At 42.3% G+C, this 22,087-nt stretch overlaps 1 protein-coding gene across 2 annotated transcripts in view; it reads left to right on the top strand.

The window, feature by feature from the left end:
* The first annotated feature begins 746 nt into the window (after positions 1-746).
* The window catches only part of USP6NL (USP6 N-terminal like), a 238,309-nt gene continuing 216,968 nt past the window's right edge, over positions 747-22,087 (top strand). For both annotated transcript variants that reach the window (XM_037847962.1, XM_037847960.1), the window contains exon 1: positions 747-977. The gene's annotated coding sequence lies outside the window, so the exon portion shown is untranslated. The remainder of the gene's footprint in view (positions 978-22,087) is intronic.

The following is a 22,087-nucleotide window of genomic DNA, read 5'->3' as shown; positions in this document are numbered from 1 at the left end:
AGATCTAGGACTTGGCCCCTCTTTTTAGTGCGGTCCCTGGGCTGAGGGGTGCTTTTTTCTTGGCACGTCTTCCCGAGAGCAGCAGCACCCTGTGAGATGGGGTCATTCACCCATGCTGAAGGCATATCGGGGGGCCCAGTGTTTGGGGTGGTGAGATCAGAGCTCCTGATCTTTTTAAAAGGCTTTGGAAAGCTGATGGTTGTTAAGCAGTATATGTGATGTGGCTTTGTGTGTGTGTGTGTGTGTGTGTGTGTGTGTGTTTGTGTTTTAATGACAGCATTCTCTCTTACCTTCGAGGCCTTAGGATGCCAAGTCAGCTTTGACTACCCACCCAAATCCCTTTTACAAGGCTTGGTTCTGAAGTCTGTTGGTCAGCAGAAACTTTACAGCCCTGACCATGCCTGGTGGGCATTTTTCTCAAGTCTGAGGCCCACCGAGAGCTTCACCAAAGCCTTTCTGGTGCCACTGAGGTTGAGACCTCAGGTGCTCCTTCTCCTGTGCACGTCGGGCCCTGCCTCTGAGCAGGACTCACGCCCTCACCCTGTGCCTTCCAATCTGCATGGTTTGAGCCCCCACCCCTCCCACCAGTTCTGGAATCGTGCCCGCCCAGCTGCTCTCTGCTTGCCCCCTCCCTGTGTCCTCCCTGTTCTCTGCCCTCCTCGCCCTCTGCCTCCACCCTGCCCGGCCCAGCTGTTTACCCCCAAACTTCCTCCCTAGTCTCCACCATTCAATCCCCCGCAGCCTCTCCGCCTGCCAGGTGGCCTTGGCCTCTCCTGAGAGGGGGGTGGGGAAACACCTGCTTTTGCCCCTCAGGCGTCCCTAGGAAACCCCAGAGCTATGTGCCCCGGGTATTTCCTTTCCTGGGCTCCTTCCCCGAAAATGCACTGACGTGACCAGGCGAATGCTTCTGTGTCCAGTCATGGGGATGTTTTCAAGTTTCCATCCGCTGTGGCTGGATCCTGAACCTGTCTGTCCAGGTGAGTGCTGTCTGCCTTCCCTGGTGAGATCGGGAAAACCAGGGAGACAGAGCCCAGTTCTGGGCAAGTCTTTCGAGACAGGGCTTAGCCTCAAACCATGAGCAACTGGGTCCTTCAGAGCTGCTTCCTGGGGTATCTGCAATACTCCAGGAAAGTATTTCTTCAGTTGCATATATCCACAGAGTTGTGTATATATATATCCACTTAGATGTCTTTATCTCTTGGACTTGGTGGAAGACGGGTGGAGTGGGGGTGGAATGGTGGTGAGTATTTTGTAAAACCTTTTTCCAGAGGTGGGATTTCTCATTTTCATATACCTGATTCCTTAGAGGGGTCTGATTTGATGCCTGGTTTCATGGATCCCATAATGTAAGTTGTGTTTACAAAGTCCCCACGTGAGTCACCTTGTATGTACCTGAGCTGGCACGAGTGAGGTCATCGCGTTCAAGGCTCTGAGGAATTGCTGTTCTGCTTTGGAGACTTGTCATCCCAAACCAGAGAGAGCAGTGACGTGGAGCCCTTCCCTCCCAGGCTGGCTCAGGTCTCCCTGTGGCCTGGGCACCTTGCTTGGTATCTGGGATTTATTTCTCAACAGTGCAATTATACAGTTGAAAGTTCCTTTAACAACACGTGTAAGGAGACTAACATTATCCCTCGTGGCTCTGTGTGCTTCCTCAAAGCCCCCTATGTGGTGCCAGTGGGACGCCCAACCTTTATCCTCATCTGCTTGTTGGGTCCTGGGTTGGGGACGGAGGTGCCCTCTCTAATCCTGGCGTGACCCTCTAGCTCCTTCTGGGACCTTGAGACAGTTGGCTCCCTTGTTTCCATTTTGCAGCTGTGTATTGGGCATCCTACACCAGCCAGGACTCTCGGCCACCCTGAGCCACCAAGCAGAAAGAGTTACTACATTCATAAGGAATAGAAAACGGGCCCCCTGTTTTATGGCTTTGCCCCAGGCCACATGTTATAGCTAAAAAAAGCCCTCGAGACTTCCTGCCCCATGGTCTAGCGCCCCGGCCAGACGTGTGGCAAGGGAGGAAGTAGAAGGAGGCAGTGCCAAGAGACTGTCGGGCCCTAAGAGCTGCTGTGGGCCTGGCATCAAGGGACATTTCCCAGCTGCTTTGTAGGGGAAGGTTTCTTCCTGGCTACCTCCAGGAGTAATCTCACCTCAGCTCCCTGGCCTTGTGGCCTGGACCAGGGATGTGGCCCAGCAGGAGCTGGAGGTGGGTGAAGCTCGGCCGCCCCTGGGCAGCTGCCACCGGCTGTGCGTGCTCCCCAGGCCCGACTTGATTTCCTCTTCCTTCTGCTGAGGCCACTAGGCCAGGCAGGTGGCTCTTCAGAAAGAACCCTGCAGTGGGCAGTGAGGGTCAGGGCCCAGTGTGGAGAGCAGAGCTAGAAAGGGGCCCTAGTTGGGAGAGAAAAGCACACAGGCAGACAGACAGACAGTGGCAGAGAGAGGTGTGGTAGGGGCAAAAATAGAGGCCAGGAGAAAGAAAGTGGCCTTCTAGACCCATTTAATTTTTATTTCAGAATCACTTTCTTGTCACACGTCCCCAGCTTTTCTTCTACTCCGCTCCCTGGTGTGCTGACAGCTTGCTTTGGTGTGTTTGATTCTGCTGTTAGCTTTGCCCTTTGTCTGTTTTCCACCTGTGCAACGTTGATCCAGGTGGTTTTGGCACCCCTGTTGGTTCCTGCAGTTTCCAGAACAGTCTTTAGAAACAGCAGTCTTCTCAGGAATTGGGTAAAAGGTCCTATTTTTACAGAGCATATTGTTCTTTTCTCTTTAAAGAAAATCTCTCATTTCATTCCTCTGATTTTTCCAGGTTTCATTGTTATATTTTCTCCATCCTCCTGACAGATTCCTTTCTCCACTTTTGCCTTACCCAGAGGGTTTTTTAAATTTTGCAATAGCTTTATTAAGATGTAATTCATGTACCATACAATTCCCCCATTTAAAGGGTACAATTCAATGGGTTTTAGTATATTCACAGAGTTGTGCAACCATCACCACTAATTCCAGAACATTTTCATCACTCCAAAAAGAAACCCCATATCCTTTATCAGTCATTCTCTACTGCCCTTCACACCCAGCCCCTGACAACCACTAATCTACTTTCCATTTCTATGCATTTGCCTAGTCTGGATATTTCATATAATGGAAACCTCTAATATGTGGTTTTTGTGACCGGCTTATTTCACTCAGTATGATGTTTCCAGGAATCCCCCATGTTGTACAGTTACCAGCATTTTGTTCCATTTTATTGCCGATGCCCAGAGTTTTTGAGGCACAGATAAGAATAGGGGGTAAGAATCAGATGTGATTAATAGAAACACGCACCATGTGGGAAAGAATGCAAAGTGATCAATTATCGAAACATAGTAGAGAGTCTTTGCCAGAAGTAGAGCTGAAATCACATTGATGAGCACTAGCTATACCCTGGCAGGAGATATGATGAAATGTCCAGAACTCAGGAGGAGTCTGGTCCAGTAAACTCTTTCTATGCAAATCTCAGTGCTCCCATATGCCCTCCTCTGACCTCTTTCCACTCCCCACTACCCCCCGCCATGGTAATTTTGGGGATACCATGTCCTTTTGTTAGTCCCTTGCCTACGCGTTATAGTTCTGAACTTTGTCAAGAAGAACGGAAGCTCTTTATGTTATTACCGGGAATTCAAAAGTGCCAAAATGAGAAAGCAGAGGCAGTAGCTGGATTCCCTTGGCATTTCAAAATAAAAAAGGTGTGACTGAGTCAGTAGGTGACAAGAGGCCCTTAACGTAGTTGGAGATGGCTTCAAGACTGATCAACATTGAAGCCTGATGCAACAACAGGAGGAAATGAGAACCAGCATGTACGGAACCGGAATTAAATTTTGGTAGGGTACGTGTGAGGATGGAATCAAGGATATGGCATCTGGGCTTCCCTTCCTTCTCCTTGCAGTGGTCAGAAATGTTCCCAAGAGCCAGCCTACAGTATAATACTCATTTTATAAACCAGGTTAGGATATTACAACAGAAGCAGTTAGCCACATTTAAAGCCAAGAACTATAAACCTTTGGTATGATACGAACCAAAAGCAAAGAAAGGAATAGATGAGCCCAATGGGAAAGTTCCCTTCTTGCAAAAATATCCCAAGAATTATATTAATAGTTACAAAATCCATTGAAGTTAAATCTAACGAAGTTGATTAATGTAGCTCCAGAAAGTTCCTATAGGAAAAGAGAGAAAGGCCAATTTAAAGCTCCAAGTTGGCTGACATTAGGATATTTGAGGTGGATTGAAAAGACAGAGCAACACGTAGAGCATGTGTACTGTGCTCCCCTGTCAGTTAGACGCTGCTGTGAATTCTGAAATTCGGAGACTCAAAGCTCATCCCAAATAGTTCTCTGCTCTCTGTTACGTTCTCTGAAGGTCCTCAATTGCCATTGCTTATGCCCCTGGAGTTTCACAGAATTCACTGTGACAGTTATTTTATTTGTAATCTTCTGTCACCTTGGATTCCAGATGTGCATCCTCAGCGTCTAGCAGGGACAGAAGCTGCTAACAACTACCACGAGGAATTCAGAATTCATTCATTCACATGCTTAAGGAACAGTGATTACTGCCAGGATGATAAAGCTGGGGCGCTGGAACAAAGCAAGAGGAATATGGGCAAGGATTGGCCTATGGAGTTTTCCATCTGTGGGGTCAATAGGCATTAAACATGCACTTAGTTGCAACTGCCAGAAGTGCTAGGAGAACTTGCAGGGCGCTCGAGGGTGTATCCCAGGGACTCTACCTGAATTGGGAAATTGCTCTTACTCTCCATTGACCAAGACTTTGCTCCTGGGTCCAGATCACCGTGCCTGGGTCTTTGTTCCTTTAAAATGAGTTCTCAGTCCTCTTGCAAATAAGCTACTCAGGTCGCCCCACTGTCTTTCCAGAGCAGCCTAAGCACATCCAATTGACGGACACAGTCACAACAGAACCCCAAGCTAAAATTCCTATTGTGTGTCGTAATTAAAATAGTTTTTTCCAAACTGTAAGTATTTATGAGGCCCCTTCCTTGTTGTACTGCCAGGGTCCCTATAGGAAATAGATGGCACATGCAACAGGAATATTGAGAAGAAGATAATGAAAGGACTACTTAAATTATTTACTAGGATGTGGCAGGGTTTAAGGAACCCAACAGTGGATGGTGATCACCCCCAGGGCCAGCAACAGCGGGAGCTGTTACCGTGCCAAGTCCTAAAGGGGCAAAGGGGAGGCAATGATTGCCAGAAGCTGCAGATGGGGACATCAGACAGGAGACGGAGCCTTTGGGAAAGGAGCACAGCCACCACCAACCCATGGCCAGCGAGAGCGGGGAGACAGACACCCCACCTCCCTCTTCTCCGGCCCTCCAGTCTTCTGCCTGGCACTCCCCAGCCCAACGAGGAGCCAGGGTACGAGGGTTGGCTTTCCTGAGCACAGAGCAGGCCACAAAGGGTGGAGAGTGGTTTTAGAGGAACAAACAGCATATCCAGCAACCCCACCTTCTAGAAGGAGCTAAGTATACAGTGAGAAAAGGATGCAAAATGGGGACGCTGAGAATAGGGGTGGGGGAAGGGTTACTCTAGATGCAGTTTTCCCAAGCACCTCCCATATCCTAAATGAAAAAGGGTGTGGGAGATGCTTGGGAAAACCGGATCTACAAGGAGATGATGTGTAGGAGAGAGAGAGTGGAGAGAGGGAAGAGAGAGAGAGAGAGGTGTGGGGGAGGGAGAGAGAGAGAAGGAGAGGAAGGAAGAGGAGGAGGAGAAGGGAGAGAAGAGAAGAGAAGAGAAGAGAAGAGAAGAGAAGAGAAGAGAAGAGAAGAGAAGAGAAGGGAAGAGAAGGGAGGGAGATTTGAAGTTCCCATTAGAAATGCTGGGGAGAAAACTCAAGAAGAGGAAGAGATACCTAAAAATGATTTAATGCATGAAGAGCTTAACTCCTTTTTCATGGTCCTCAAGGAACTGTTAATAAAGATACACTTTATCTTTAAGGTCTTTGTAGAATTTTGAATATGACACTATGTTGAGAACAAGGAAGTCCAGAATTACTTGGTGTGTTTGACAGAATAATCCCCTACCCTTCCCTCCCATCACCAACCATCCACATGCTAACCCTAATCCCAGGAATTTGTGACCATATAGCAAAGAGGCATTACGGTTGCAGATGGAATTAATGTTGCTAATCAGCTCACCTGGACCTGGGTTATCTGGGTGGACCCAATGGGTCCTTAGAGAAGATAGAAACAAGAGTCAAGGTCAGAATGAAGTGATGTGAGAAATGCTCCGGGACGTTGCTGCCTTTGAAGATGAAAGAGGGGCACCAGCTAGCACATGTGGGCAACTCTGAAAGCTGAAAGAAACAGGAAAATGAGTCTTCCCCTGGAGTCTCCAGAAGGAACACAGCCCTGTTGACACCTTGACTTCAGTCCAGGAAAGCCCATTTTGGACTTCTAACTTCCAGATTTGTAAAATAATAAATTCATACTGTTTTAAGCCATTACATTTGTGGTACTTTGTTACAGCAGCAATCGGAGACTAATACGCTTGAGTTTTATGTGTTGTGGGCAAAGCCAGCTAAACTTTGGACTAAGAATATGTAGCTGTTTATAGTCACCTTAAATTCTGTTTTAGTTTCCTAGGCTGCTCCAGCAAATACCATAAAATGAGTGGGCTTAAACAATGGGGATTTATTAGCTGACAGTTTTGAGGACAAAAAAATGTCCAAATTGAGGCATCATCCAGGTGAAGCTTTCTTTCTGCAGACCAGCTGTCGGTGATCCTCGGCTCCTCTGCCACATGGCAAGGCACATGGCTGCTTCTCCTGTTCTCTCCCTTCTCTTCCTGTCTCACTGATTTCATCTTCTTGCTTCTGTGGCTTTGTTCTCTCTCTCTCCCTGTATTCATTTCCATTTATTAAGGACTCCAGTAAGAGGATTAAGAACCATCCTGATTGAGTGGACCACACCTTAACTGAAGTAGCCTCATCAAAAGGTCCTACTTACAATGGGTCCACACCCACAGGAATGGATTAGATTTAAGAACATGTTTTTCTGGAGTATATAGAGCTTCAAACCACCACAAATACTGTATTTGAAGTCAAACCTGTAAACTTTACGATGAAAGCTTTGATTAAATTACCCTTCACACTAGCTAAAAAGGGCACTAGCTAAATTACGAAGCTAGACCTGTACTCCTGCTTTTAGTGTTGTGCTCTTTGGCATCATCATCATCTTCTTCTTTTTATAAAGATGAAATTCACATAACATAAAAGTAATTGCCTTGTTCTTTATGACTTAGTTCCCATTTAGCTGCCCCAACCCTGCTTCCATGATTGACAGATTACCTATGATTTTTATTTTTCATAGTGATTTCATTAGTCTCCTTTGAGAGACAGAGCTGGCAATCCATTTCTGCATCTTCACAGAGTGTTTGTAGGACTCTCCCTAAGGTGGTTTAATGTCCATTGTGCAGTGTTATTTTAGTCTCTGTCACTGTTTCTTTTTTTTTTTTTTTTTTTTGCCTGTATAGATTGTTTCAGTCTTGTTGGAAACAGATCCACAGCACACTCATGGTAGGAAGGGTTTAAAAGCCTGGCTTTCTATAATAGACAATAGCCACAGGAAGCAAACCCTCCAATCTTGGGCACTAGCCATAGGTAGAACTTTCCACTTCAAAGTGCCCACAGCTAAATGAGGCACTTGTATGCTCTGCTGGGAAGAAAGCAAAACAGGATAACTTCTTCCTATGGAGTAGAATTTGGCAATATATAATAAAACAACCTAATATGAGTCTTGCTGGGCTAAAATCAAGATGTTTCCTTTGATTCGGCTGTCCAATTTCTATGGATTTTCTCTGAAGAAACACCTCCAAAATGCAAAGCAACATACACAAAAGGTTATTGATTGTGGCATTATTTTTAATAGCAAAATATTGGAATCACAACCAAACTTCCCATCCATAAAAGACGAGCTGAATTGACTATGGAACAGCCAAAGTTGGAGTATTATGCAGCCATAAAAAGGAACAAGGGTGATCTCTGTGAACTGATATGAAAGATTTCCAGGCCATATTGCTAAGTGAAAAAATCAAGGTGAAAAAGAATATATAAAGTATGCTACTGTTGTGTAGTAAAAAAAGGGAAATAAGAATATACATGTATTTGCTAGTTTTTCCTAGAGTCACAGGAAGGATAAACCAGAAGCAATGTGATGACCACCTATAGGGGTAAGTGTGAGAAGATGGAAGGACTAGGGATGAGTATGACAACGATACTTCCATGAGCAGATCTTTTTATGCAGTTTTGACTTTTGAACCATGTGAAAGTTTTACATATTCAAAAAATTAAATCAAATGCAAGGGGATTCGAAAAGGCAAAACTTAAAGTTGAATGAAAACAGAAACAAGTGAATCTAAGTGGTTAGCAAACTCATAGCATCACAACACAGAAGAAAAAGTTACAGCAAATAACTTTTGAACACAGTACTCTGACTAGTAGGAAATATGCTAAGGAAATCAAGGACCGCAAAGGAGTCATAATGCTGAAAGTATTTTGTGTATGTTTTAGAACACAGAAAATGAGTAAATATCCTGCTTTTGTGGGGGAACAAGAGTTCTCACTGTGGGAGGCAGGAGATACTGTGGAGGAGAGAAGTTCTCTGCTCAGATTGGAATTGGAGATGCTAGCATGAATTCATGATTTCCTAGCTCTAGCCACTCAAAAAGCCTTGATGCAATGTCACCCCAGAAGCAACAGACACATCTAGTACTCAGATCTTGGTTTCTAAATACTATTTCCCTCTAACAGGAACAAGACTCCTTATATAAATTGTCTGAGTTCCAGATCAGAGACAGGGAGAGTACAATGTGTTTAGAACATCTTGCTGTGCCAGAAAGCAAGAAAGTGCTCCAAGACCAAAGGGTAGGACTGCCAAATAATTTGCGAGACCCAGTGCAAGATAAAAATGCAGGGCCCTTGGTTAAAACAAGGATTCAGAACATCCGCTAAACCAAGTGCTAAACAGCAGAGAATTAACCCAGGGGGATCCTGCTGATTAAAATGGGACAGCTGGAACAGTTTCTATCATAAGCTTCTATTATGAAAAGAATAATGATGCTAATGGATGATAACATGCTAGAAATAGAAAGGATTCGTGAGTTTATGGTGACACTAAAAAGGTGTGGATGGATCACTGTTTATTTGTCAGAAATTTAAATCCTCCAGAGTGCTCTTTTGCCAGATAAGTCCCAAAACTCAGAGGCAACAGCCTCTTCAAGAACATCAACCAGATGTAGCTCCCTTCCCCATAGTGTCGACACCCTTTTCAATATGAACAAGTTAGGGTGCTCACTGCCCAGACAGCCCTGAAGACTGACACAGTGATCAAATGAGAGAGAGGGTAGAACTGTCCAGGTAGGATTTAACAAAGGATTACAAATACTGAATCTTTATGTAAATATACATATATATATATATATATATATATACATTTTTTTTTTTTTTTTAGTCTCTAGGGTATTAGAACAGCTAGAAGGAAATAAGTGAAATGGTGGAACTGTAACCCATAACATTTTTTGAAATTTGTTCTATAACTACTTGCTAAATTGCACTCTGAAAGTTATCACTTCTCTGTATAGATGTTATATTTCACAATAAAAAATGTAAAAAAAAAAGGTGTGGCTGGGGAAAGGGAAAACTTCTTTATGAAGAGTACTAGCAAATAAATTTAGACAAAATGATAGAAACAGAAAATCACCATTTCACAGCTACCAATATAACAATGACCCAATTAGTAAATGATGAGTTAATAAACCACTGGGTTAAAGACAGTGGGGGAACAGAATATTTAGAGAACGTATAAAGTCTCACTTTATCACTCCATAGATTACCTATTGGGTACAAATGGGAAAAGGTGCCTGGCTTTACAGTGGAGAACCCTGGAAGAAACCACCTTCACCAAACGATCAAACTTAGCATCCCCAGTAAGAAGGAAGTCTGCTGTCAAAGAATGGGCCTCTTGATGCCGTGCAATGACAAGTACACAAGATCTCCCTTGGAATATTTTGTCCAAAATGTTCAACTGGAATCTAATCATGAGAAAACATCAAACAAATCTAGATTGTTGGGTGTTTTACAAGGCAACTGACCTAAACTCTTCAAAAATGTCATGAAAGAAAGAAAGAGAGAGAGGGAGGGAGGGAGGAAGGGATGTGATGCTGTGAACACACTGCTAGACCATCCAGGGCTCTGGAAGGGGCTGGTGCAAGCACAGGCCCTGAGCCCTGGCTCGTTGGCAACCTGGGAAATCTGCGCCCGGGTGACTCTCAGCACCTGGCATGTCACCAAGAGGTAGGGACCACCAGGCAGTGGGAAATGTGGGTCTGAAGAGACAGTGGATGGCTACACAGAGCTGAAGGAGTCATTCCCCACCAATCGCAGCCGCGTGAGCTCTGCGGAAGGAGAGCGCAGAAAGGGGCCGAGGCCCGCAGGGTGTGTGTGTGGGGGGGGGGAGTGGGGAGAGAGTGGGGGGAATGGGGGGGGCCTATGGGCAATCCCTGCGCTGCATGGGGAGGATGAGTCAAGAGGGGGCGGGGTCTGTGATGGACGGTACAGTTGGGCTTCGCTGGGATTGGTCACTTACAGGGCAAAGATTCCTGACCGTCCATGCATTTCAATATTTAAAACCTGTTACGATCTGCCTAGGCTTATAGCCCTTATACAATTATAAAATCAAAGCAGATTAAGTACCAGCAAACCCAGAAAGCTAATAAAGTAGAAATTAACATGAATTCAGGGTGACAGATGGGTATTGTTTTGCTGAAATAAAATAACTGATATTGGCTTTAATCGTAGAAAAATCTGTTTACATGTTTGAGACGTCACTTGTCAGTTTGGCTATTTGTATTTTTGAGCATAATTTTGAGCAAATAGTCATTTGAGTAACTGTTATGATCTCTATTGATATTTTTTCCTATTTAAGAAAGGGTTTAACAGATAACACCTGTCTGTTAATTAGAAGAGACAATTTAATAGTGCATCTTAAATAAAATAGCCAAGAAATTTAAAAATGTCATTTAGTCACAAGTATTAAATAATCTGTTGTAAACTGGAGTGCGTTCATGTTATGGGTTTCTTGCACCGCGTCTGCTCTTGATGTCTGCAGGAACTGGGTGCTGGGACAGGCCCTTTTGAATTTTGTATGTGCCCTCTGATGACTTAGTTCTCCTGCCATCTTTATTTAAACTCCTTACAGAACCTTCATTCTACTTCCATACTGTGATTTCATATGACCTACAAATAATGAAAGGTATGAAGAAAAGAACTAAAAAAAAATATTAACTATAAATATATAGTATATACAGTCAACCAAAATTGCGTAGTGGAGGGAGGAGATACAGGAGATTGAAAGAAGAGATACATGAATTTGTCACTGTTTAAAATGAGCCATAAGGACTGTCTGAAGAATCTACTTACCAACTTTTTTTACATCAAACTCTTTATGGGGCAGGGTGATGTGCTGCAAAGAGCGAAGGTTTTGGAGTCAGCTAACTCTGAATTTGATTGACACTCTTACTAGCTTCGACACTATTTAATCACTTAAAGCCTTGGTTTCTCATCTGTTGCAGTGCTCTAATGAGATCGTGTAGCTCAAATGCCCAAAACGGTGCCTGGCACACAGTTGGTGTCTGATAGCAGTAGTTATTATTGGTTTTAGAAATTTTGTAGGACCTGAATAAATGTAGAATTCAAAATCCTAGTAGATTAGTTAAGTACGGGCAGAGGTGTGATGGGGTGAACACAGACAGGTAGGACTGTCAAACCGGACCAACTGAGCCAGGGGTAGGAGTCATCAGGTTTGCCTGTTATTTTATGTCTGCAGGACATTGCTGGTTCTGACTGTTTGACACACAATGTGAGGCTCATAATACATCTGTCCCCACACTGTCCAGAAACCCAGCATTCTTCATAATCACATCTTTGTGTAACTATCATCATCGATTTGGGGAAAGGATAAGTCAATTTGGGAGGGTTAAAATGATCATTTTTTCCATGTTTGAGAATTATAATCCATTTGATCTTCTTTGGAGTTTCTCCTTTCACCTGTTCCTAAAGAACTCATATTTATTCTTTTGTTGTTGTTAGTGTGCAGAAGGGAGGAAAAAAGGGAAAATGGAAAGAGGAAGTGGGCACAAGCAGAAGCTAAGTACAGACAGACTCGCCTCTGCCACTTAGCTATTACTGGGTCTTTTTTGAACATTGGTTCCCTCACCTGGTGTTATGGCTTGAATCGTGTCCCCCCAAAAGAGATGTCTAAATCCTACTCTGGTACTTCAGGATGCAACCTGACTTGGAAATGGAGCCATTGCAGATGGATTTTGGCAAGCTAAAATGAGGTCATACAGGAGTAAGGTGGGCCATTAATCCAATATGGCGGCTATCCTTATAAGAAAGTGAAATTAGACACAGACAGACAGCAGGAGAACACCATGTGAAGACTGAGACAGAGTCTCAGGAATGGCCAATAAGCCACTGCCAGAAGCCATGAGAGAAGCAAAGAACCAATTCTTCCCTACAGACTACAGAGGAAGCACGGCCCTACCAACACCTTGATTCTGACATTTAGCCTCCAAATCAGTAAGAAAATTCTTCTGTTGTTTTAAGACCCCCAGCTTGGGTACTTTGTAATGGTAGCCCTAGCTAAGACACCTGGAAAATAATGCCCACCCCACTGGAAGGTCATGAAAATTAAATGAGATGGTGGTTATAAAGTACCGAGCCTGTCATCTTCATCATGATCATCATCGTCATCATCATCATTGTCAACTTTATAATCATTATTTACATCCTCTCGACCCCTCCCACCCCACATCAAAGAGCATTTTGCAAGATTAATCATTCTTTGGCAAACAAAAAAATCATTTAATTAATATTTGGAGAGTATCAAAAATTATAGTACCAGTCTAAGTCTTAGTCACGTTCAAGAAACTTAGAGTTTTAAATTACTTTAAATACTTCACCAGTAGGAAGAGATACTGGACTTCTTGGGAATGGAGGGGGGAAAAAATCTGCTCTTAACCTAAGTATATGATTATTATTATTTTTTGAATTGGTCTAGTTTTAATCACAGCCACTTTATTGACCACATACAATTTATGATGTTTTAGGGGTCAAGGATGAAAATATGAAGATTACAGTCTCTTTTGTTTAGAAATTCATGAGCAATTTCATGGTGTACACCCATCAAATACAGGAGCAGTAGAAGAAACAGTGGTTAGTCAGGTTTCCTGGATTTGTGTCTGGTAAGATTGATAAGAAATGCTGCACAGAAAATCCTGATTGGAAAGGACTGGCCGTGGAGTGTGGGCTAGATAACGAGGCATGGGAGATGGGAAAGGAAATGGTTCCCTGCAAGACCAGAGAAGAGGTAGTGAGTAGGTTAAATAGAAATAGGCATGGAGAATTTTAAAACAGAGCTTTAAATTCTTAGGCTTCAGGTTTAAGTCTGGTTAAGAAACTACAGTTGTTGCAAATGCTGCAAGGTCTGCAAGATGCTCTCTCATTGAGGAAACCAGGTTTGGCCTAAAAAAAAAATGACTTTGAGGAAAGCTTTTGGGCAATCATTATGTGTGACAACAGTAGAAACAAAATAGAAGATATTCACAGATTTCTGCTATGACATGACATGACAAGTGCAAAGGGATACAAAAATAGTTGCTTTGCAGTTTTGAAACTAAACTTACTATTCCATTGTTTTGAAGATGTTTAGTTCAAGTCTACCATTTTCAAAAATCCACTGAGTTGTGGCAGGATGTATTATAGAGCCAGAAAACATTTTCAGAAACAATCAGGATATTATTGCCAAAGATGAAAGATTTTTGGAGAGTTTTTTGCAAAAGTAAGCTTTCACATTGGTTCCTATCTGAGAAATATATACAATATTTATTAAATGGATGAAGAAACTATATGATCAATCCATGGGGGATTGAAAATAATTTAAAGAGAGGTAAATTATGGAGTAATAATTTAGCTTGTGAACATGCAGAGAGTTTACCTGCTGAGATATCTAATTATAGAATGTTAATACAAAAATAAATGTGTCAGACACATTGATGGCTCAACTTTCCACTCTCTCGGGCTTTCCTTTTATCTGTAATTTTCAGTCAGCCTGAGAGTACTGAAAGCATTTTGAACATGAATTTAATGTTGCAAACAGTGATTTAATGATCACTTGGAGTTTCAAAAATCTTTTTAAAAAAATATTTTAAATTTTTTATTTTGAAATAATTTCAAACTTACAGGACAGTTGCAAAAATAATACAAACTGCATACAAAGAAATCTAACATACCTCACCCCAGATACCCAGATCCACCATTTTAACATTTTGCCACCTTTGTCCTATCATTCTACCTACTTTATCTATCTATCTGTCTATCTATCTATCTATCTATCCATCCATCTAATCTTCTGATCATCTGAGAGCAGGTTGCACACATCATACTCTTTGAACACATAATACTGCCAAACAGGGATATTCACTTTAAAAAGCAATATACTGTGTGTGTGTGTGTGTGTGTGTGTGTGTAAATGCATAGAGATAGATACAGAATGATTCACCACAGACTATTAACAGTGGATTCCCAGTGGGAAAGAACTGCATGAAGTGGAACATGAACATTTCATTCTCCATCCCGTTGTATTGTTTGCATTTTTAACATTAAGGATGACTTTTGTTATTACAGAATGTTCTAGATTATTACATTCAGTGGTATGGGTAGTGTCCTGTCTTTTTTATGCCTGAGGTTGCTACCATCTTATTTAACATTAAAAGGTGGGAAAGGTGGGACTAAATGACACGTGGCTTGCATTTCTGGCCCGTGTAAGATGGAGTTGGGATGTTAAGACAGGAAGCAATGGTGGCAGAGAACGTGTGACAACAATGGGGAAATTAGCGGGGAGCATTTTTACACCGGGCCTCAGCCCCCTCTGCCTGGTGAGCTCTGCTTGTCACTGACCTGAGAACTTAGGAACAGCTCTGAGGCTGGAGATGGGATTGGGGAAACTTGAACCTTGGGGTTCCTGGAGACCCTCAAAGTTTTCCTTTGGCCCTCTTAAAATGAAGCTCTACTCCACACCCTACCAGCCACTGTTTTCCAATTTAAAAGAGGAGTCAAAGATTCCGAGTCTGGAGTGTGACTTTCACTGGGCTTGACTGGAATGTACTCCATCCCTAACTAAAACACCCTTTCCTTTTTCACCAACTAGCTGCATTTTACCAGATAAAACACACAACAAAAGCTTGGAGTTATGTATCCAGTGTCAAGAAAATGTATAAGCAATGGAGATGAAAATGAGAGAAATAAATATGACAAAGGAAACAAAGTTTTGATTCACTTGTGAACATAAAATTATAAAGGAAGACAGTACTAGTGATAAATAAGTTCCAAAGACTAGAGACATGGAAACAACTAAAGCAGAAAGAAAAAAAGAGATGAAAAGAAAAAGAAAAAGAGGAAGGAAGTACATTTTTAAAGATTTGGTTGATCAGTTGCCCATCATATTCTGAAAATATAAAATTTAATGTTTTGGGTTGTATGGCAATGCAAATACGCCCAAGACACCCTTTGGCCTTTTCAAGGTTTGTAGAGTCTATGAGAGTGCTTTCTTTCCCACAACCCACTGACACCTCATTTAGGACAGGAAACATACATTCATTGAGCAACTATGCAGAAAACACAATCCATAAAGGAGAGGAAAAACTTTACTTTTGTTCTTTTGTATAGAATTAAATCACTGGAAGGAAGCCAAGGAAGTTACGCATCTAACCTCCCGGTTCTGGCTGAGCAAACTTTAAATCATTGATAGTTATTAATCAAATTGTTTTGATCTTAAACTGAGATTTCTTTCTTTATTTCCCAGTCCACCAATGTTCATTTCTTTTTCATATTTCCACATAATTTTTGAATGAGATACACTGCCTTTACTTTCTCTCATCAGTCTACTCTACTTTTTATTAAAAGTAGTGAAAAAATATCCTTTGCCTTGTCCACCTGAACATTAGTTTGGCTCTTATTATACATGGGTTTGTGTGGATTTTTAAATATATTTATTTAAATGATTTATCTCTAACCAAGCCAAGACAAGGAATGCATCTTCTGTTTCCCTCCAGTTTTTTTTTGGAATGTAGTTGAATTTTCACTTTCCCTCTCTGAGGCTTAGTTTCCTCATCTGTAAAATATAAGCACTGTCTATAAGAGTGACATGAAATAGTATAGATGAGAAAACTTTGTGATAGAAAAATGCTAGCTACTTTGTTCTCAGTTCAATTGATGGGGTTTCATATTTTCTCACAAATCTAGGATAGGGCAAGTTTGTCTGTATAAGAAAGTATATCAAATCTAAATCAGAACAGCAGAAGGTGAAGATGTTGAACAGCCAACTGAATGTATGGTTCTTGAACTTAGGACAGAGATCCAAGATGGAGAGAAGAGATTTGGGAGTTATTAGCATAATCAATGGTGGTTGAAACCAAAGGTGAGGATTAGGGCACATCAAGAAAGTATGTCGAACTAGAAGAGGTGAAGAAGGTGACTGGGACTGAACCCAAAGTAACACTAGCTGTTTAAAGCAAAGTTCTTCAAACCGGGGTCAAGTTCTCCTAGGGGTGTGTGAAGAATTTCCAAGGGGTTGCATGAGCTTGGATGTTTTAAGGGAATCCTTTTCTAGATTCTCAGCTTCCATTTGTAATCTTTCCTTCAATTCCTCTGCCTGAAAACTTGCCTAGTTTTCAGGGAAGAGGGCAGCATCTCCTTCTTATACTTTCACAATTGCCTTTCTCCAACTTTCCAAAAGAAAGGCATGCCCTTCGTGACACCATGCTGCATTATCCTGGAGCCTGTAACAAAGGGCAACTCGAAATGCTGGCACCTGTTCTGAGAAAGCAAATGACTTTAGGGACCCTGGAGCACACCCAACAATGCTGCCAGCCAAGTCGTTTCCAATTCTTTGCTGTCAACAAAATTGAAGTAGGGCCTTGCTGAGTTGTCAGCCGTTAAATCATTAAAAGTAGTTTGTGAGCATCATTCTGTGATTCTTGGCGTTACTCAAAAAAAGTTGATGAATCAAGAGACATTATCATAAAAACTTCTTCCTTTCCTACCCGCTTGACTATGTGAATAAGGTTTCTCAGAATTTATATCCACCAAAATGAAAAATAGGAATAGAATTTATGCTGAACCTTGTCTCATTCCAGCAACAATTACTATTTAGCGACAGATGACTAAACTAGGAAAAATTTATTTTTTAAGGCAAAACTGTATGTCAGATCAGCAGTTGCCTGGGGCTAGGGATCAGGATTGGGGGTTGCCTGCCATGAGGCAAGAGGGAACTTCTGGGTTTGAAGAAATGTTTTATATCATGATCTTGAATCTGGAGTGGTGTTGGCTTCATAATTAAACACAATTGCTCAAACTCATCAAACTGTAAACTTAAAATGGATGAAATTTTGGTATGTAAATTATACCCCAATAAAGCTGAGAGAGAGGATTACTTTTATGTTAGTAATTATTTCAAATTTATAATATTTATGTGGTCGTGCTCAATTGTGTACTGAAAATCATTATAATGACAGTTCAATCCAGAGGAAATATTGAACACTTTGGGACCTGTGGACATAGGAAACACAGCAAATTTTTAAGTTATGCATTGTTTTTTTGGTGCAGAGAAGTAAAATAGTGATCAATAAAAGACTTTTAAAGTGTAAAGTGTATTACATTAAGATTAAATTCTGTGTGAAAGGAAATATATCATAGAGAAAAAGAAACCATATAAAATTCCAACTGTTCAAACAGCTTTTTCAACTATTTAAAAATATGGATTGTGGGTTATAACAAATCACCATGTTTTTAAATTTTCCATTAGACATATTTAAAAGAGTGATATAACAGTTTCATTTTAAATAATGTCAATATTTACTGTATGCTGGAAAATTCATTCTTTGCAACTCATTAAACTTAAGATAAAGCATTTTTAAATATCAACTTAAAAATGTACAAGGAGTAAAAAAGCAAAAAAAAGAAAAGAAAGAAAAGAAAAAAAGAAAAGACCATGCTAATTTAGGGGTGGTTAGAGCAAAAAGGACCAAGAAAGAATAACCAGAGAGAAAAACAGAAACCTCAGAGAAAATGTCCACAAAATTCAAGGGAGGGGAGACTTACAAGGAGGGGAAATTGTTATGAGCCTCAGAGAGATCAAGGAAGGTAAACGCCACCAGACAATTTACTGAGACATTAATTTATGGGTCTATGTGTTGCTGACAGACATCTTTTCACCTTTCTCCAGTCCCAGCAGATATTTTCAGTTTAGAGATCAGAGAGCTCAAAAAGAACTGAATTGAGAGCAGAAAAGGGGCTCCAAGGAGATTGCAGAATTGGAGGTGCAGAGGTCCTAAGGGATGGGGAAGGAACTAAGACCTGTGGATTCTCTGAGCAGTGAGAGCACAAGACGTTTTCCATCCCGACACCCTAGGTATGTAGAGGTAGGGTGTCCAGGAGGCTCCATGTTTCCTCACTTGAGCAAGCCCCGTTGGCCTGGCTTGGAACAGAAGCAGTGGAGTCACCCACCCCCAAGGAAAGCATATGGGCTGGACAATGATCATTTATGGACCAAAGACCCCCATCCCAAGTGCTCTGTGCTGTGTAAAACCCTCTTGAACCTTGCAGGACCCAAGACCTAGACAGGAAGCCCTAATAATGGCTCAGACTGAACTTCCTACCTGCCCAGTGGGAAAGAAAGCTCAGAAATAGATTAAAAAAATTTCTTTTTGCAAAAAAATAAATATAACATTTCTTAAAGTCTACTTGTGGCTGCATATTAAAACCCATTCCATAAGGGTTGAAGAGCGTTCAGTTGGATTTGACAGCTAGGCAGTCACTGGGATGTGGGTTTTATGGAATGAGGAAGGAGTGGGTGGTGAGGAAGTGGGGAAAACACACGTGGACTGCTCTTTCAAGACACTCAGCTTCGAAGGGAAGGGAGAGGAAGGATGGAAGCTAGAAGATGGTATTGTCAGAGATTCTGATAGAAGATTCCTCCAGGAGGTCCCTGATGACAACATGTCTCTTTAATGACCGACGTTCTCTGGTCCAGCTTTTCCGAGCATCTTTTTGCTGTTTCCTTGGTACTTAAAAAGGTAATTGTAAGGTAATGCAAGCTGCTGTCATAGGCGAACCCCCAAATCTCTTAATGCATTAAGGGTTTATTTCTTACTAAGGTAAGATGCAAATGGGCATCCCTACACCATGGGCAAGTCCTCAGCAGAGATGCAGGGCTGTACCATCTCCCACACTTGGCTCCCAAAGTTGCTCTTCAGAAGGAAACAGAGCACAGGGAATGGCCCATGGGTGGGGGGAGGGTTAGATGGGCCAGGACTACATGTGGTCCTCTTTTTTTGCAGAATGCAGTCACATGACCACCCCTCACTGCAAAGGGGCTGAGAAATGCAATGGAGCTGTGTGTACAAGCAGGTGGAGGGAGCAGTGTTTGAATAACTATGTAGCTAGTTGCTGCCACATTACTCTTCCCACACATTTTCATGACCCAATTAGCCTATTTCTTAGCCTCTTGGTTTAGCCTGGTACTTTGATTGTGTCATCACTCAGATTCCTGGCCTCAATTACTTCCTGGCTGATACAGTCAAGTCTCAGACTTTCTGGTTGAGGTTGTGAATGAGTTTCCTAGGGCTGTCATAACAAATTGCCACCAACTGGGTGGCTTAAAACAACAGAAATTCATTCTCCACAGGGTCTGGATGCCTAAATTCCGAAATCGAGTTGTAATCTGCAGATGCAGTTAGTCTCCCTTTGACAAGGGTGTGGAATTTTTTAACCTTATGTGATATACAAGGCCATCCTCTCTCTGAGGCTCTAGAAAAAGAAACTTTCTTTGCCTCTTTCCCGGTTCCTGCTGGTGGCTGGCAATCCTTGATGTTCCTTGACTTGTGGCTGCCCAATTCCAGTCTCACGTAGCCTTCTTTCTGTGTGTCTGTGTCTGTGTGTCTTCACATGGGCTAGTCCTATAAGGACACCAGCCTTGTTGGATTGCGGCCAACACTAATCCAGTATGACCTCATCTTGACTTGACTACCTCCACAAAGATCTTCTTTCCAAATAAGGCCATTGTTTCTGTTTGCTAAAGCTGCCAGAATGCAATATACCAGAAATGGGTTGGCTTTTTCAATGGGGATTTATTAGTTTGCAAATTTACAGTTCTAAGGCCATGGAAATGTCCAAATTAAGGCTTCAAGAGGTAGATAACTTCTTTGAGGAAAGGCCGATGACATCTGGGTTTCCTCTGTCACATGGAAAGGCACATGGCGATGTCTGCTGGCCCTTCTTCTGGTTTCTGGTTTCAAAAATGGCTTTCTCTCTCCAAAATGTCTCTGGGCTTCTGTCTTAACTTCTCTAAGCTCTCTTCAAAATGTCTCTGCCTTTGATCCTCTCGTAGAGGATTCCAGCAAGGGGATTAAGATCGACCTTGAAGGGCAGGGTCACGTCTCCATGGGAACAATCTAATCAAAAGGTCCCACCCACAGTAGGTCTGCCCCCACAAGATTGGATTAGAAGAACATAGTCCTTTCTGGGGCACAAAATAGATCCAAACTACTACAGCCATATTCACAGAATCCAGGTGGGCATGAATCATGGGGTTACTCTTTTCAACCCATAACACACAGGAAAGAAATCACCCCAACATTCTCAGCTTGGGAAGGGTGAGATGGGAGGGGCTGGGGCAGGGTTGTGGCAGGCAGCAGGATCAAAAAATCTCATGGGACACACTCTGAGTTTTTATTTTTCCCTGGAAGTTCTCCACCTCAAAGACCCTTTTCACCCCCATAGCTTTAGGGACTTTCTCTATTGATAGTCCATGACCAATGTGAACAAAACCCCCCTCTACACCCCTGGGACAGGATGGCATTTTCACAAAGACTTCATTAAATTCTAAAGGGGGCAAATGGAAATTAATAGAGGTTTTGCATGTAAGACAGAAGCAGCAGGTCATGTATAGCCCCAGAGTTACTCACTGTCCACTCTTTCTTTAAAGTGCTGCCGCTCATGAGCAGTATGACTTTTCAGTGTGGACTATTGAGTTTGGCTTGACATTAGACACTTTTCTAGTCTTTGATATCTGATTCTTGGTCTCAGGCTGGTATCACCGGGGCTTACTGGTAAACCATCTTGTTGGCTTGGGTGTCTGATATGGGTTGAATTGTGTTCTCAAAAAGCTATGTTCAAGTCCTAATCCCCCGTCCTGAGAAAGAGACAGTGTCTTTGAAGATGTCATTAGTTAAGATGAGACCAAACTGGCCCTCTTACATACTTTTAGTTTCCTAAGAGTCTCAGTTCTTCTTTGAGTAATTGGCAGACCACTGACTGAGCTCAACCTTCAGATGGGATTAATCTCCCTTTGACAAGGGTGTGAAATTTTTTAACCCAATACAATATACAAAAATTGTGTTCATTGTGAAATTTAGCAGGACCACCAGAGAACCAGAAGTCTTCAGGGAAACATATTGTAGTAGAGATGTCTTGGTTCCTTGGTTCAAGGACAGTGGGCCAGGGGAGGGGTGATTCTGACAATAGTGAAACTACCTCTGACTCAACTGTCTCAGAGCTTCCCTTGGGCCCTAGGACAAGGGATTCTAATAAAAAGTGCCATAATAAAAGAAGCAGTTTGCAAAATCTCCATGGGGCTTTGATAGCCCTGGTGACAGTCTAGGAGCAGACATGACCCAGTGTGTTGGAGCGGGAGAGGAGGAAGATGGTAGGTGTTAGGTTGTACTAGAAAGAAGGTGAGAAGGCATGGAGGGGTGTAATTTGGGGAGGGCTGGAGATTCTGTAATTCTGAGTGATGTGGCTTGTGGAAATATAGGATGCGTATATACTGGGTACTCTCTCACACACACACAGATTTATACGTGCAGAACTTTTTGTTCAGGAACTAGGCAGCAGAATGCTATTCTAGAAGGTTTTCCTCAGCTTGACCCAAGACAGAACAGTATTCTGGAATGCAACTGAGAAGATTTCATCTCAGTTTCAGTAAACT

The sequence above is a fragment of the Choloepus didactylus genome, chromosome 8, assembly GCF_015220235.1.
Source record: "Choloepus didactylus isolate mChoDid1 chromosome 8, mChoDid1.pri, whole genome shotgun sequence".
Classification (NCBI taxonomy): Eukaryota; Metazoa; Chordata; class Mammalia; order Pilosa; family Megalonychidae; genus Choloepus; species Choloepus didactylus.
This window is presented reverse-complemented; position numbering and strand designations above follow the sequence as displayed.